The following is a 16,834-nucleotide window of genomic DNA, read 5'->3' on the forward strand; positions in this document are numbered from 1 at the left end:
TACTACAAATATCAAAGGGAATTCATATTCCCTCCTATTAGTCAAGCTTGGAAAATTGAACAGATATCAATGGAAAGTACATTCTCTGGCAAACATTTCAGGCTAGCTGGCGATGGACACTGTGACCATCCTGGATTTTCCGCAGAGTACTGCACATACCACTTTCAAGACATGGAAAGTACAAAAAATTGCGAGTTCAATGATTATGCAGGTGTCTGAATGTATATCTTCTGTGACCATTCATCAACTCCATCGAACATCTTGAAATCAGGGGAATACAAATAGACCCGATAGTCAACAACAGGCACGTTTCAATAGCCAAGGCCATGCGAGAGCAGTTTCCACACATTCAGCATCATGGCACGTATTTGATGTATGGCACGTTGCCAAATCAGTCAATACAAAAATTACAGCTGCTGGTAAAAAAAAGGGTTAGAAAAATGTTTTAAAGTGGTGTCAGTCTATCAGCAACCATCTTTGGCGTTCATTGATGCACCATTGTTCCAATGTACACTCATGGACAGAAAACCAACACTTCCACAAATGTGAACATGGACCTTTATGGAAGGAGCAGGAATGCAAGAAGAAGTGGTTGGTGCCATGTTCCCCTCCAGACAAAGCACTTGAGAAGATTGTGTATGATAAAATGCTTTCAAGAGACCTGAAGGGATTCACAGAATTCTGTCATACCAGAGATTTGAAGGTGTTCCATAATATGTGCCTAAAGTACAGGCCCAAAAGGTTGCATTTCGGCATAGACGGTATGGAGGCCAGAACAAGACTAGCTGTACTTGAGTACAACTAGAACTTTGGGAGGGGACAAGAGAAAACTGCAGGAACCCATCCCGTTAAATTCTCAAATAGATTTTTTTCGAAATGCCATTTTTTCGAAAACAAAATGGAGAACAAAAAAAAAGTGCATGTTTCTTTTTATTTTATGTTTTTTGTTTGTTTAGTTAGTAAAAAAACAGGGGTTTGGGGGGAACCCCTCATTTCAAAAATAAAATAAAAATAAAAACATTCGAACATTTTCTTTTTCAGCAAAATTGTGTCGAGAAAATGGCATTCAAAAATATTACAATCGAAAATATCACTATAAACCAATTTAAATGTATTAGGTCTGCCCACTTCACTTGCTCCAGGCACTGTAGTCAGTCAGTTAATGCCCAACATACATTCTTGGAAACAGAAACTCCAAAGAGTATTAACATTTAATGTTTACAAACGTTTTTCTGTAAAAGTGCTTAATTTAGATTGCTAATGCCTCTCCATTTTGGCCATTGAAGAACAACAGCGTACTCCGATACAGCGCTAAGCACTCTGGGGCTTCAATGCAATTACACGATTGGTGGGCAATAATGTTATAGAGGTGGTTACATTGGACAGCCATTACACCAATTAGCATGCAACTCTAATATAGTTTTTGATAAGCATTTTCGGCAATCCCGCATTTTATGAAAGCTATAAGACACACATAGAAAAATAAATAAAAGAGGAAAAGTAAAAATACCACTGACTAAGCAATGATTAAAAACGATGGTTAAAAACAGCAATGTGGTAATTTTCGAGCTTGAAAAAAGTCTAAAAGCCGTCCATAAATATTTCATGCATGGTTTTAATGCACTGCACCGTACTGGCCGCACACCCTTCATGTGCAGACATACAACATGGGAAATATGTGCATACATTTCGTCATTGCGAGGTGGGTCACAGCACATGTTAAAAGCGCGGATGAACCTCCTCTCTGTGTATGTATTTTATGCACATATAGTCTTCATGCATAATGTGATGATGGCATTTTTAAAGCACCATTACATCTATTTGAACACATTTACTCAAACAGTATTCATTCATAACACCGCAGGAGAAAATATTGGGAGAAGATGTATGTATTCCTCCTTCCCAGATTCATCATCTAGCACTTTCCCCAAGAATTTTATATTAGAGACCTTGATGACAGGTAAAAAAATAAAAAAAGTATTTTAGGACTAGAGTTGAATTAGTAAATGACTTGAGTGCTAGAATATGAAAGGAGTGTGTTTTGGGGGGCCAGGGAAAGAAATCATCGCACCAACAATATTTTCTCTGGCTGTTTCATGACATAGGACCTTCGTGGCTAATGAGTTACACAGAAGGTTCGAATCAGCTCACCAAGCCATGACAGTCCCTCTTACAAGTTACCTGAACTCCCTAATAAGGGCTGGAGACAGGACATAAAAGATTCAACTGTGATTATTACTTTTCCAGCTTCATGAAAGAAGCAGCACCAACCAGGCAAGCACAATTGGTAACTAAAATATTTGATGGGTGTAACGTTATTTCATCTTAATCAATGTGTGATGATGCAGATAAATCAACACAAAATGTGTTCCCACCCCCAGATGTTGGCAGAGGTGAACCTAGGAACAAGCTGACAACCGAACTGTAAACAGCTATTTTAAACATTAGTGATAATGCAACCACCATAAAGAGAAGAATAGATGGTGCCACACAAGTAGAGTGAGAAGCAGCGTGCTCTAAAAAGTTTAGGGAAAGGTTGCAGAATATACAGATAGGGTTACACAAGTAGCATAAAGGTGAGCCTAGGTAGGGATAGTATACAGAATACATGGGCATGGAATAATGTATGGCGACATGCAACTCACCAGACACGCAGAACATTAACCTGGCCCCGATTGAACCAGAGTACTGCCATTTTTAGACAGAACTTTGAAAGGCCTTATTCTGAAATACTGAATCCTGACATCAAAACTGCTTCACACGCAATCTCAAGCCGCACGATTTTCAGACAGATGCTCACGTGTCAAGGTCAGTAGGAAAGGGGCCCCAACAGGGAATCAAAACCACACTAGAGAACATCCCCAGAAGCACACAGCATGCAACTAAGTTAATTGGTTTCTATTGGTAGCAGTGAGAAAGTACAGATAGCCTTAATATCTAGGTGAAAATAGCTACTGTGCCAAGCGGCCTCCGAATGAATAAACACGCAGCACAGCACACACGGGTTAGGATAGCAGGGAAACTCAATAAATAGATGAAAAAGAGTTCTGAACAGTGGTCCTCTTCCACATGATGAGAACAGTGATTATTTATTCCATGCTTAACTAGATAGTACACATGCTACTCCCTTGGTTCATTCAGACACAAGGATGACATGCCAAGGCCACAAAGAAATTGACAGATAAGGTCTTAGACTTGGGAACGAGAAGGGAGTAACTTCTTCAAATTGGATTATAGCAGCCCTTTCATTTCTCCTTCCTCACCACACATCTTGGCATCATATTAACGTGACCATGGTCGGATGAGACAATTATCAACCAATTAGAACCTCGTTGACCATGTTGGCTACCGTTGTATAGAGCCAACCTATGAAATTATGATATGAAATGTAACATTATTTAGTAGGGCGAACTTAGGAGGAGTCATCAGTTAAAGAATATTTGATAGTAGTAGCCTTCACCTATATAACATATAGGTGTTATATCTTACCAACCAATAGGATGAGTCAATGAAAGTGTTTTCTTATCACTAACCATGATGCCCATTTATGAGGTGTTTTTCATTTAAAAGCTTGTGTTTTGTATTATAATGATTGAGAATGCTTTTATGTGCTTTTCCGGCCATTGATGTTTGAACGGGTGGGTGTTCTTGTGCACTTCAATTTCCTTGAGTTTGCCTTGTCATTGATTATCGATTATCGATTGGGACCACCTTAGCACTTGGAGGCAAAACTGAGATACCCAGTGTCTGGCGAAGGGCCGAGGACTTCTTGCTCCTTGCCGTATATCCCTTGGACAGCGAAGTCCACCTGCAGGGAGCAGTTTGAGTGCACACTTAAGAAGAGGTTGGTAGGAGCTCAGTTCCCGCAAGTCCTGCCTAGTTTCTCAGGTGGCACGCTGAGCACAGAAGGCAGAACAGACAAATAGAAGAATCAACGCAGATATGCCTCAAAGATCCTAGGTTTGTGAGTATAGCTGTGCAAAAAAATACCTGCGGAGAGGAGAGAGTTGATGTTGTTTTAAGTTGAAAAAGAGTATTGGAAATAGAAAGCCACAGTTGTTGGGGAATACCGCGCAATAGGGCGTAAAGCCCTGCCTCCTTCGGGGTGCAGTGAAAAAGAGATAAAGAGGAGATAACCTGTATAGAGGTAAGACAGCTGTTTTTATTGGGGTTTTTGGTTTATTTTGATTATCTGCCAGTATTGTTTTTGGACACAATAGGACATAAAGGTTTTTTTTGTGTGTGTTGGCAGCATAGCAGTTAGGTTTGTTTGGAGGTAAGTATGGAGTAGATTGAGATTGTGTGTTGTTGGTGTGGTGTAGGAGGATGTTATTGTACTGTGACATGGTTGGGGCGGGACATATAATTGAGTTGACATTGTAAAGCACTAAAGGAGAGGGGTGTCGAAAGGGAAGGAAGTGTGAAGGTGTGTTCTTTTGGCAATAGTCGATTTTTTATGGTAAATTGATTTGTCTATACTGTTATAATGGCAGACACCCCCGTTGTTCATATGTGCAAGTCGCTTCCCCAATCTAAGGAGAATATTGTCAAATATCATATTTATTAATTTAAGTTATTGTATTGTTTGCTTGTTAGGCACTTATATAGCAAGTCAATTCTGTTTCAAAGCACCCACAGGGCAACAGGGAGGGGGCATGGTGAGGAGAAACATTGAAAATACATATAAAACATTAAATACAATGGGAGGCACAACAAACCTACTATGCCTTGTGAGTCTTCAGAACATGCAAGTGCAGACGTGAGGGGAATAGGGTTAAGTGCTGGGGTGCTCGTGGGTGAGCAACAGGTGACGTGCAGTTTCTGGTAAGTGTGAGCCTCCAGGAAGGAGGATATGCCGAGGCAAGTGGTGAGGATAGACAGATGATGGGGGTGATTTGGTGTGGGAGGTCAGGGCCCCGAGGATGCAAAAGGGCCCTGGGCACCAAACAGGCAGCTGTGAGATTAGCAGAGGAGGGAAAGTGGGAAGGAGGGGATAAAGAGGAAAGTCTTGAGTAGCTTCCGGAATTTGAGAAAGTGCTACTCATGAGGACTAGGGAGGGGGAGGCTGTTCCAAATAAGGGAGCTAGCTGAGGATGGCGATCAACCTCCTGCCTCCTGCCCTGTTTAGCTAAACATTTTACACACAAAAAGTGGGTGCCACAGGTGTACAGAGGAGCGCAGAGGTCTAGAGGGGTAATATGTAGTGAGAGAGAGTTGCATATAGTATGGTCCCCAGACAGCATTGTGGATGATACAGAGGGATTTGAATTTAATCTGTGAAGCAACCAGGAGCCAGTGAAGACTTTTTAGGGCAGGAAGGATGCGGTCCCTGGACTTGAGGCCAAGGATTAGTCTTGCTGCCCTTTTCTGGATTAGCTGGAGGGGTTGCAGAATGGAAGAAGGTAGATTCGGGAAGAGGCTATTGCAATAGTCAAGCCTAGAGAGAACCAGGGCTTGGGTAACATTGAGCTTCTGGGGGAAGGTGAGGAGAGGTAGAATTCCTTTGAGAAGGAAGAGCTGAAAGTGGGACTTCTTGGCAATGTCCTGAGTGTGAGGGAGGAAGGAGAGAGGGGACTCGAAGATGACTCCAAGGTTTCTGGCTTCAGAAGAAGGAGCAGGGGGAGAGCCCATGGATGAAGGCCAGAGTGAAGGGAAGAAGTCGGGAGCAGAGTTCCCAATGGGCAGGATCTCTGCTTTCCTGACTTTGAGGCAGTGATCATTAGAAGTGTACCAGTCCTGGATGGGAGATAGGCAGTCAGGGATGTTCGAAGATGCAAGAGGGTCAGCAGGAAGTTTGAAGAAGAGTTGCGTGCCATCAGCATAACACTGGAAGTTGGGGAGAAGGAGGAGATGAGGAGTGCCAGCTGAATGAGGTAGATGTTAAAGAGCCAATGTGAGAGGCTAGAGCCCTGGGGAACAGCACAGGTGGAGAAGGAAATAGGGGAGGAGAAGATGCCCTGGATGACTTGGGAGGGACAGTCAGTTAGGAAGATCAGCCAGTCCAGTGCCCATTCCGAGATACCAAGGGTGTCATGGACTCTCTGTATGAGGATGGATTGGTTGACCATGTCAAAGGCAGAGGAGAGATCAAGAATGATGAGGACAGCTGGGGAGTTGAAATCCAGGAATGCAAGCAGTTCTTCACGGGTGTTCAGAAGAGCAGTTTCCGTGCCTCTGGATGCGTAGAATCCAAATTGATGGTCATGAAGACCACACGTTCAGTGTGAGAGTTGAGTTGGGGCAAGGCCAACTTCTCCAGCAGTTTCCCCAGGAAGGGTATGATGGAGATAGGGTGGTAGTTGGCTGGACAGGTAAGGTCTGTTGATGGTTTTTAAGGAGGGGGCACACAAGGGAGTGATTGAGGGACTAGGGGAAGAACCAGAGGCAAAGGAGTGGTTACAGAGATCAGCAAAAGCAGAGGCAAGAGAGCCAATGTTGTCCTTGATGGTTCTGTATGAGCAAGGGGAAACCTGTTTGGAAGAGACCTTCATGGAGCAGACAACTCTAGTGAATTTATCAGGTGTGACAAGGGCGAAGGAGGAGAAGGAGGAAGGAGTGAGTGGCCATGGGAGGCAAGGGAGTGAAGGATGGGTTGTGGGGGTGAGTAACAAGGCTGTTCAGGATGTCCTGTGTTTTGGTGGTGAAGTGAGCAGCCAGTGCATTGCAGATAACCTGAGAAGGAATAAGGGAGGAGGAGACTGCGGAAGGGTTGGCTAGTTTCCTGCAGATTTTGAAAAGTGTATTTGTGTTGTTGGATGCACCAGATACCCGTGCCTGAATGTGGGCCCTTATCTTGCCACGGATAGAGAGTCTGTATTGCCTTTGGAGCAGGCGGCAGGCCAGTTTGTCAGAGGGTGAGCCTAAAGTTTGCCACTTCCGTTCCGCCACGCTGCACTTTCGTTTCAGGACTGCAAGTTCAGAGTCATACCACGTGTTGCACTTAGAGGCAGGTTTCATGTGGCTCCTCATGACTGGGGCAAGAATGTCAAGGGTGTTGGTGATGGACAGGTGGAAGTTGCTGAGAGCAGTGTCAGTGGTAGAGTCTGATTTGGGGAAAAGGGGAATAAAGTTGGAAGGGAAGGCAGCAACTGACACTCGTTTCATTGGGCGGATCATCGTGAACGAGGTTGGCAGGGTTTTTCAAGGTGTGGACAGAGGGCCATAGGGACCCACATGGGAGCAGAAAAGAGAATGGTCTAACCAAGAGAGAGGGGTGACCAGGGGTGACCAGAGGAGATGAGCGAGGGAGCTCAGAGTGGATGAGGGTGTTCAGAGTGTGTCCAGCAGTGTGGGTGGACCAGAGGGGAGAATGGAGAGGTAAAGAGAGGTGCAGAGGTCCATGAAAAGAGTGGATGCGCTGCCAGGGGAGTCCAATTGTATGTTAAAGTCACCCAAGGGGAGCAGGTTGCAGGAGGGTGAAAGTAAGGAGGAACAGAAATCAGACAATTCAGAGAGGAATAGAGAGGTAGCGCCTGGAGGCCAGTAGATGGTAGCAATGGTCAGGGTGGAGAAGGGCGAGATGACCAATTTGCATACCAGGCCCTCAAAGGAAAAGTACAGCTGGGTGGGTAAGATGGAAGAAGGAACCCACTCAGGGAAGATTAAGGCAACCCCACCGCCAGCACTGTGAGGTTGCGGCTTGGCAATGATCTTAAAGCTGTCAGGTAAGAGGGAGTCAAAGGTAGGGACTGAGCTGGCCTTGAACCATGTCTCATTAAGAGCGAGAATGTCAAGGTCAGTTCCTGCAAGAAGAAGGCAGATGTCAGCACAGTGTTTGTTGGCTGAGCAGGCATTGAGAGTCACCAGGTGGAGGCGGTCTGTGGCTTTGAAGCTTTTCTGAGGTGGAGTACAGGGGCGTAGTACTCCAGTCAGAGGGGGAGGGACAGAGAGAGGCATGGGGGAGAGACATGAAAAGGAAGAAAGTTAATGAGGGATGGCAGGATCCGGTCAAAGAGAAGGATGTTGGCTTGAGGACCCTTAATCAGGATAGTACCTGTGTGGTAGACATTAATGATGCAGCGTGATGAGAAGAAGCCGGCTAAGAGGACTTCCCACTTGGGGCCACCGTTAATGGGGGAGGATGTGAAAAGGGAGAGAGTAGAGATGAGATGAGAAGTCCATATGTCTGGAGAGGGAACAGAGAAGAGGATATTGGTGAAGATCTATCTGGAAGATGCACTGACATAGGTGTCTGCGATGGGAAGGCCGGGATTTGCACCCAGGATGTCTTTTTTGTGCTTTTCTCATTCCAGATTTTGTGAGAAAGGGGGGATAGGTAATAGTGTAGCAGTTAGAGAAGATATGAGAGATGGTGAGTGCCTTCTCAGTGGTAGAGTATAGATGAGAGAGGAAAAGAAGGGGGGGCTGCACTGCACAGTACTGGCCCTACTCCAAGGTGGCCTAGTAGTTAAGGAGGGCACAATAAACATGTAGGTGGGGTGTAGGATTCAATTCAAGAATGATCAGAATACACAAAAAGTAAGCAAGATTTAAAGTGTAAGAAAGATGTAGAGCACAATCACAATTCAGTGCTCAAAATGTATGCAAGATGTAAAGCACACCCACCTAGATTCGATTTTAAAATGGATCACAATGCAGTGCACAAAATGGATGCAAGATGTAAAGCACAATCACAATGCAGTGCACAAAACGGAAGTAAGATGTAAAGCACAATCACAATGCACACACAAAATGGATGTAAGATGTAAAGCACAACCACCTAGATTCGATTTTAAAACGGATCACAAAGCAGTGCACAAATAGATGCGAGAAGGAAAATGAAGAATAACCACTTGAGCGATTTTACCAATTGTAGATCACAGACTGCAGTGAAGGGACTAAAAGGCAGAAAATGGTTGGCACAGTTACAGGTCAAGGAGATAGGTGGAGGAGGTAATAAGACAGTTCAGCCATCACTCACATTTGCGCAGAAGGGAGGGCCTGCAGTTTAGTGGACCAAGTTCATGCAGGACCAAGACATGCACCGGATGCTGCAGCAATGTTTGTAGAAGGGCACCAAGGTGGGGGGCCATCCCGAGCCCTAACAGGCCCAGACAGACACAGACAGGAGCCTTATGGGTTGGCCTTGGGTGGGGGCCGGCTACCGCCTGCCGGCGTGAAGGATTGGCTCCTTATGTGTGGCCTGAGTAAAGGCTGTTATTTGAATGTAGCCAGCAAATCCAGTAACAGCAGGCAACCCTCTGGTGGAACCAGCGAGATATGCATTGTTGTGGAGTGCTTGCTGCTCCATTTTGTTATTTTGCAATATATACACAGTTTAAGAACAACAGGGCTTACCTTCTCTCCCTGGTCTCTGCGCTGCTCCTGTGGCACCGGAATGGTCTGGTAGCTTGATGTCTCCCCCGATGCTCCTCGCTGCGTGTGGCTGGTGGAATGGAAGGTGGCCAGTGCAGGCAGGAGCCTAGGGGTGGGCATTGGGTGGGTGCTGGCTTCTGCCTACTGGCATGTGGGATTGGCTCCTTATGTGTGACCTGAACAACTGCTGTTACTGCTGAGAGGCTGTGCGAGCACAGCAGCCATACTACAGTTATAACTAATGCTGTATTGATTTACCAGCCTAACTGATCTAATTAGTCAGGAAGAGCTTATTTTAATGGAGCAAGCAACTCCAGTAGCAGCAGGCAGCACTCAGGTGGAACTCGCAAGATATGCTGTGTTTTGGAGCGCTCGCCTCTCAGTTTCGGTATTTTGCAGTAAATACACATTTTAGGCCCAAAAGGGCTTACAATGCAATGGATCAAAGAGATGAGTGGCAAAATGTATCAGCCTTGGCCTCAAGAAGGGACACATTCGAAAGGCTTGCTGCAACACATGCACATGTACATACATGCCATATACAAGGGAAAAGCATTGCAAAATAGATTAAGCATACTTGAGCTATGGAACATGTTTGAGGAAGAGGAGCAGGTTAAAAAAGTGTATACAGGTAACTCACATGGCAAAGGGCATGTGCAACCAACTGCAACTCCCTTTAATCAACATGCCATTTCATTTTCCACTGTGCCAGAGTTATACCTATTAAAATCAGCAGCAGGCTATACAAATCCTAACCCCCCCTCAACACCCCTGGAAGAACAAGATGATACTGGCACACAAAGCACACAGGGCGATACAAGAAGCACTTTAATATTTCAAACAGAAAAACATGTGCAGCGCAGTATAGAAGAGAAATTAAAAGAAGCAAAGGAAGAATTGGATAGGATACAAAGTACAAGGAGGGGGAGGGCAAGAGCAAGTAATTACCCCAGGCAAATAGTATTTAAAATAGATGGGAGAAACAATGAAAATGGCAATGTAAAGGCATTGGAAAGAGGGGACGAGCAAGAGAAAAGGAGAGACAAGTGCAGGAGAGAGATTAATGCTAGCACTTGTATAAAGGTGAGAGAGGACAGGGAAAGAGAAGAGAGCACACGGGTTGTTTATGACAGCGTAAGCAGAGACATAATAGGGGATATAGAAAGAGGAGTGTATGTAAGTAAATGTCTTGGCAATGTCAGAAATAAGTTGATGGAAGAAAGTGAAGGAGAGGAAGAAGATAGTGAAGAGGAAGAAGTGGGAGATGAAAAGGCGACACAAGCTCCTCAAGTAGGTGTGCCTGGAACAACAGAAGATTATCCACTAATAGATCTTCAGGATAGTGAGTTACAACAAAACGAGGGTCCATCGCTCCCAGAACTTCTCCCAGTAAACCCAGGAAGGAAAACACCATTTGTAAACAGTCCATTAAAAAAATTGCATAACGTTCACAGTAAAAGGAAAGATGGGTGGGGTTGTGCCCTATGAAAGGCAGGGATAACACAATTACCTTTGCTCCAGAAAAGGAGGGGGCTGCGTCAGTATATACCATGGCCACAGACAGACAAAGACAACTTAATGGCTAAATTACCATCGCTCACAGCAGGAGCAGGAAAGTGGATTTATTAGTTTGGAAAAGCAAACGCCAGGGTTGACATTGGCAATAGGGGATGATATGATATGATATGATATTTAATTTATAGCGCACCTATACACAAGTGTTTCAAGGAGCGACAAGGCAGGGGTGGGGAACAGGGGGACAAGAATGATCTTACTAGGCCTAGTGACTTTGAGATCGTGCAAGTGCGGGGGAGAGGGAAAGGGAAAAGTGACAGGGGAAGGGGAGGAGGAGCAAGTACAAGACATGGGATCAAACATTGAAAACAAGAAGTGTGGCCAGCAAGTGGCGGAGCACGGGTAAGTGCAGAAAAACAAATGTTAGATAAGTGCAGATAGGGGGGCTTTAGGGTTGCAGATATAGCCCCAAGTCCAGGGTTGCCAGGAGGCAGTGCAGGTGTGTAACTAGGAGGGCAGGACCATGGGCATGTGGTTCAGAGGGTAGCCAGGTAACCAGTGCAGTGTCAGACAGGAGATCAGCAAGGTAGCAGAAGAGAGAAGGCAGAAGCAAAGAGGGAAGTCTTGAGCTGCTTCAGGAACTGGAGATGGTTCTGCTCAAGTTTCAGAGAGGCAGGAAGGCTGTTCCAGAGGGAGGCACCAGCTGAAGAGAGAGATCTGCCCCCACTCGTTGCTTGGAAAAGTGACAGACCCTGAAGGAGTTAGAGGTGGAGGAGCAAAGAGCTCGAATACGAAGATACTTCAGAAGAGAAAGCTGGAGATATTTCAGTCCCAGGCCCCAGAAGGCCTTGTGGACAATGCAAAGGGTCTTGAACTTGATCAGCCACTAGGAGTCAATTGAGATATTTCAGTGCTGGAGAGATACGATCCCTGGGCTTGAGGCCAAGGACAAGTCTCAAAGTCCTATTCTGGATGAGTGCAGAGGACGGAGGGTAGAGGCAGGAAGATTTAAAAAGAGACTGTTACAGTAGTCAAGCCTAGAGAGAAACAGAGCTCTGGATACAGTGAGCTTCTGGGGGAAGGAGAGGAAAGAAAGAATACCTCTGAGGAAGTGCAATTGGTAGTTTGACTTCTTAAAGAAGTCAGTAATATGAGGAGAGAAGGAGAGTGCAGAGTCGAAGATTACCCTGAGGTTCTTAGCCTCGCAGGTGGGAGCAGGAGGAGGTCCAAGGGAGCCCGGCCACAGAGTGGAGGGAAAGAGGGGTGCAGGTGTGCTGATGAGGAGGGTCTCCGTCTTGCTGGCATTCAGGCAGAGATCATAGGCGGCACACAAATCCTTGATTGCCGGGTGTGAGAGAAGGGGAAGAGGCGGCAGAGGGGAGCCTGAAAGGGAGCTAGGTGTCATTGGCATAGTAATGGAAGTTAGAGCAGGGAGCAGCAATGCGGTGGGTAAGAGGTGCCAGGTATTGGTTGACAAAACAGGGAGAAAGGTTAGGCCCCTGGGGAACAGTGCAGGTGGAGAGGGAGATAGAGGAGAGGAATGACCCAAGTTGGACCTGGGAGGGACGGTCAGAGAGGAAAGAAGTCAGCCAGGCCAGGGCCTGATCAGTGATACCCAGGTTATCACTGAGCCAGTTGAGCAGGATGGCATGGTTGACAGTGTCAAAGGAAGAAGAGAGGTCAAGTAGGTTGAGGACAGAGGGGAGATTAGAGTCAAGGTTAGAGAGCAGGTCTTCACGGATGTTCAGGAGAGCAGTGTCCATGCTTCTGGCTGCTCTGAAGCCAAACTGGTGGTCATGGAGACAACCAACAGATTCAGTGTGAAGATTGAGCTGGGAGATGGGCAGCTTTTCCAGAAGTTTGCCCAGGAAAGGAGTGCTACAGATAGGGCGGTAGTTAGCGAAAGGGAGGGCTCGGCTGAAGGTTTCTTGAGAAGAAGGTGCACAAGAGAGTGCTTCGGGGGGGTTCCGGAGATGAAAGATTGGTTGAAAAAGTCAGCCAGGGCTGGAAAAAGGGTGTCAAATGTGGTCCTTGGTGGTTTTGAAAGAACAGGGAAGAAACTGTTTTGATGAGGGTTTCATAGATCAGAATTGTCTAGAAACCTTGTCAGGGGAGAAGAGAGGGAAGGCCGAGAAGAGAGGGGATGGCCACAGGGGGGCTGGAAGAGGAGGAGAGACTAGGGGGAGAAAAAGGAGAGGCAGAGAGTGTAAACAGGATGTCCTGAGTTTTAGAGATGAAGTGAGAAGCCAGGGCCAAACAGAGGGCCTGGGAAGGGACAAGAGAGGGAGACACTGTGGCAGGATTGGCCAACTCCTTGCAGATTTTGAAGAGTTCCGCCGAGTTGTTAGATGACGCAGAAATGCGGGTTTGGATGTGTGCTCTCTTGTTAGTGAGGACAGAGAGTCAGTATTGCCTTTAGAGCAGGTGGCAGGCCAGTTTGTCAGAGGATGTACATGAAGCCAACCATTTCCACTCAGCCACCCTACACTTGCTTTTAAGGGTGACAAGGTCTGAGTTTTACCAGGAGTTGCATTTGATTTTAAGCTTCATGTGGATCCTCATGACAGGGGCATGTACATCAAGAGTATCAGAGATAGCAGAGTGGAGCAGGGCAAAGGCTGTGTCAGGGTGTGAGTCAGCCAGAGGTGCAGGAGGGGGAGAGAATGATGTGGCGAAAGCCTCATATGACACATGCTTCATGGGTCGAATGACTGAGAAGGTGGGTGGAGTGTAATGGTAGGCTTAGCCTGAGGGGTAGAGAGAGAGAGAGATGAGAGTAGAGGAGAGAGTGGTCACTCCAGGAGAGAGGAGTGGCAAGAGTGTTAGAGAGGGGGGCGTTAGAGGAGATCAGAACATCAGGAGTGTGCCCTGCAGAGTGAGTTAGGCCAGAGGGAAGAATGGAGAGAGAGAGAGAGAGAATTGCAAAGGTGTTGAGAATCGCAAAGGTCGCAAAGAGTTTATGAGAGTTTATAACAGTAGATGTGAAGAGTTTATTTGCTTCTATATAAGGCAAGCAATAGGAAGACATATGGAAAGGGGCAGGCTACCCTGTGGTAAAAGTGCAAAATAACACACATGGTGGGTCACCCTTTAATAATTGCAGAGCAGACATTTAGAGGGCATTGAGGGCAGCATTCCCAGACACATCAGACATGAGAGCTATCATGACATACTAATTTGGGATAAATGAGGATTCAGCTACATACATACAGGAGATAAAGAAGAAATGGTGATTGGAGATGATAGCAAACTGGGGCAAAAATGTACCTGTGTTTTATCACATCTTGTGTCAGGGTCTCACTGAATACGTGCAAAAACAATTAAAGAAAATGGTGGGGCTTAAGGTAAAACCATGGCCCGAAATACAGTTGATCATAGTTCATTGTTGTTGAATGAAACAGGAGAAGGAAAGGAATAAAATGTAAGAGAGACAAATGGAGAAAGTAAAATTGTTGCTATTGAAATTGTCAAAGAGTAGAGGGAGTAATGATTACAAATGTTGGGGGAGAGCAGCATGGGCAGGAAGGTCTACAGCCGGTGGATATTTTGCAGGGAGTGGGGAAAGTAATTATTACCCCAGTGGGAGAGGGTATGTGCAGAGAGGAATAGGTTATGGGGTTGGAAGTGGATTCAGAGGAGGATTTGATGGCAAGAGACCAAGATTTTGGTTCCCAGAGGATTTGGGGGCAACATTGGACTTGTGGACGAATGGGGCATTCTTCATGGACATGCAGGAGCAGAGGGGCGGTCTAGCAGGGATGGAAAAAGTATGGCCCCAGCATACAGCTCTTATGATACACCACAATTGCACCAAGAGTACAGCACATTTGATTGCACACAACAACAATCATTTCCAAACGGTTATGCGCAGCCACAGGCACAACAAGTAACACAATACACACCACAGCCACAACAACAGATATCGCACCAACAGAAACAAGTATTGATATCTCAGATACAGCAACCACAAACATAACAACAGTCATTGAAAGCATTACACATGCAAACACAGCAGTTTGGACAGTGAGCCAGGAGCATATTGTCGCAAACACTGGTGCCCAGAGTAGGGGGAGTAACAGTTGTGGGAGGAAATCATTTTACGGGGACACGGATGAGCATGTACCCAAAATAGGACAGCCCACAGAGTGGCTTGATGTCTCCATTACTATCAGTAACTCCCGACCCAGATGAAGAACCCCGGGCGGGGGTGAAAATAGGAGACAGAAAATTTTCCTTTTTGGTAGATACCGGGGCAATGAGATTTTGTTTGAAGGGAGGTTTCCACTGTCAGAAAATGTGATAGACACACAAGGATTTTCTGGAGCTATTACAAAGGTTGCATTTACAGGAAAATTGGCCATACCAGTAGGTGAGCATACCTTGGCTGCAGCATTGTTATATTCCCGAAAGACATTAATGAACATATTGGCGAGGGATTTAATGAGCTAGCTGAATATGATGATTTCATTTACTGAAGAAGGAATAATATTTTCGACACCAGATATTCATTATGTAAATGCAAAGGAATTCATACAAGCATTTTATGGCCAAAGGGAAATGAGAGGAGTACTGTTGACCTCACAAGTATTCTTTTATGGAGTGCAGATGTTGTTAGGATGGCGGAGGTGCCCACGGATGTAGCAGAAGGAGAGGCTATCACAAAACATCTAGAAGCAGCAGTGGTGTGAGAGGACAGAGTAGTACTAGATGGGACGGATGACGAAGTTGTTAGTTGGCGCACAGTAATATCACTTGATTCATCACAGTGACTAAGTGATGTGGCAGATGATGACTTATTTGAAGACAATGACACAGATGATGAAGTTATTTGCGACATCTGCATTCCATGCCAGTTGCAGGTACAATACAGGGAAGCATCCCAGATAATATCATTGGTTAAAAGGTTAACCATCCTTTTTACAAGAAGACTTGGCAAAAGTGCCCAGTGAATTATGGACTAACAGCCCCTATGATGTAGTATTATTGAGAGGGATTGTAGCAGTAAAAATAAAATTGAAGAAAGGAGCAATTTTGTCCCAAGTAAAACAGTACCCAGGTCTAGAGAGGCAGATGAAGGTATATTTGAAACTATTGTCAGCCTGATGAAACAAGAGATAATAGTACCATCTGAATCCACATGTAACATAGCAGTCTACCCTGTAAAAAATGCAAACGTTTTTTGGGCAGATTTTTGGGTAACTTGCAGACCACCAGTACCATCATACAATATGCAGATGACCTGTTAGTGTGTAGCTCCAAAAAAGATGAGTGCAGGACAGACTCAGTGATGTTATTGACCGTATTGAAAAGGGATACAAAGTGGACAAGGAGAAATTTCAGTATTGTCAGGAAGAAATAGGGCCAGTTAATATCAAAGAGAGGAGAAAGGTGACACCTGAAAGAGAAGAGGCAATAAGTAATAAACCTCGACCAGAGTCAGAGAAAGAATTGCAGCAATTTTTGGGGTTCTGTGATTACTGCTGTGTCTGGGTCTTCGACTATAGCACGTATGTTCGGTCCCTGTTTAAAGGACTAAAAGAAGCACAGAAAGAAAATATCACCATGGTGTGGCAGGTGAGAAGATAGATGCATTAGATGAACTTAAAAAAGAAAGCAATAAGTACAGCTCCCATTAGGCATACCAGATTATAAAGAAGAATTTTAATTGTTCTCTGATTCAAATGGGTATGTGATGATGGATGTCCTTACACAAAAAACTTAAATGGGACACAAACCATCACCATATTACAGTGGGATTCTGAATCCGGTGATGAGAGGACATTACCCATCTGAACAAGCGCTAGCTGCAGCAGCGTTTGCAATAGAAAAGAGTTCCACAATAACAATGGGCTGTTCCGTCACATTGTATGTGGAACATGCCCTTTTTGCCACTCTTGAGAAGCCAAAATCCATGCTCACCACAGAGCGGGCATCTGGATACAAGGTTATATTGTCCAAAGGATTTATTAAAATTGTTAGGTGCAGCACAGTGAACTCTGCGACA

The sequence above is a fragment of the Ambystoma mexicanum genome, chromosome 4p (genome assembly GCF_040938575.1).
Source record: "Ambystoma mexicanum isolate Mex_15411 chromosome 4p, UKY_AmexF1_1, whole genome shotgun sequence".
Classification (NCBI taxonomy): domain Eukaryota; kingdom Metazoa; phylum Chordata; class Amphibia; order Caudata; family Ambystomatidae; genus Ambystoma; species Ambystoma mexicanum.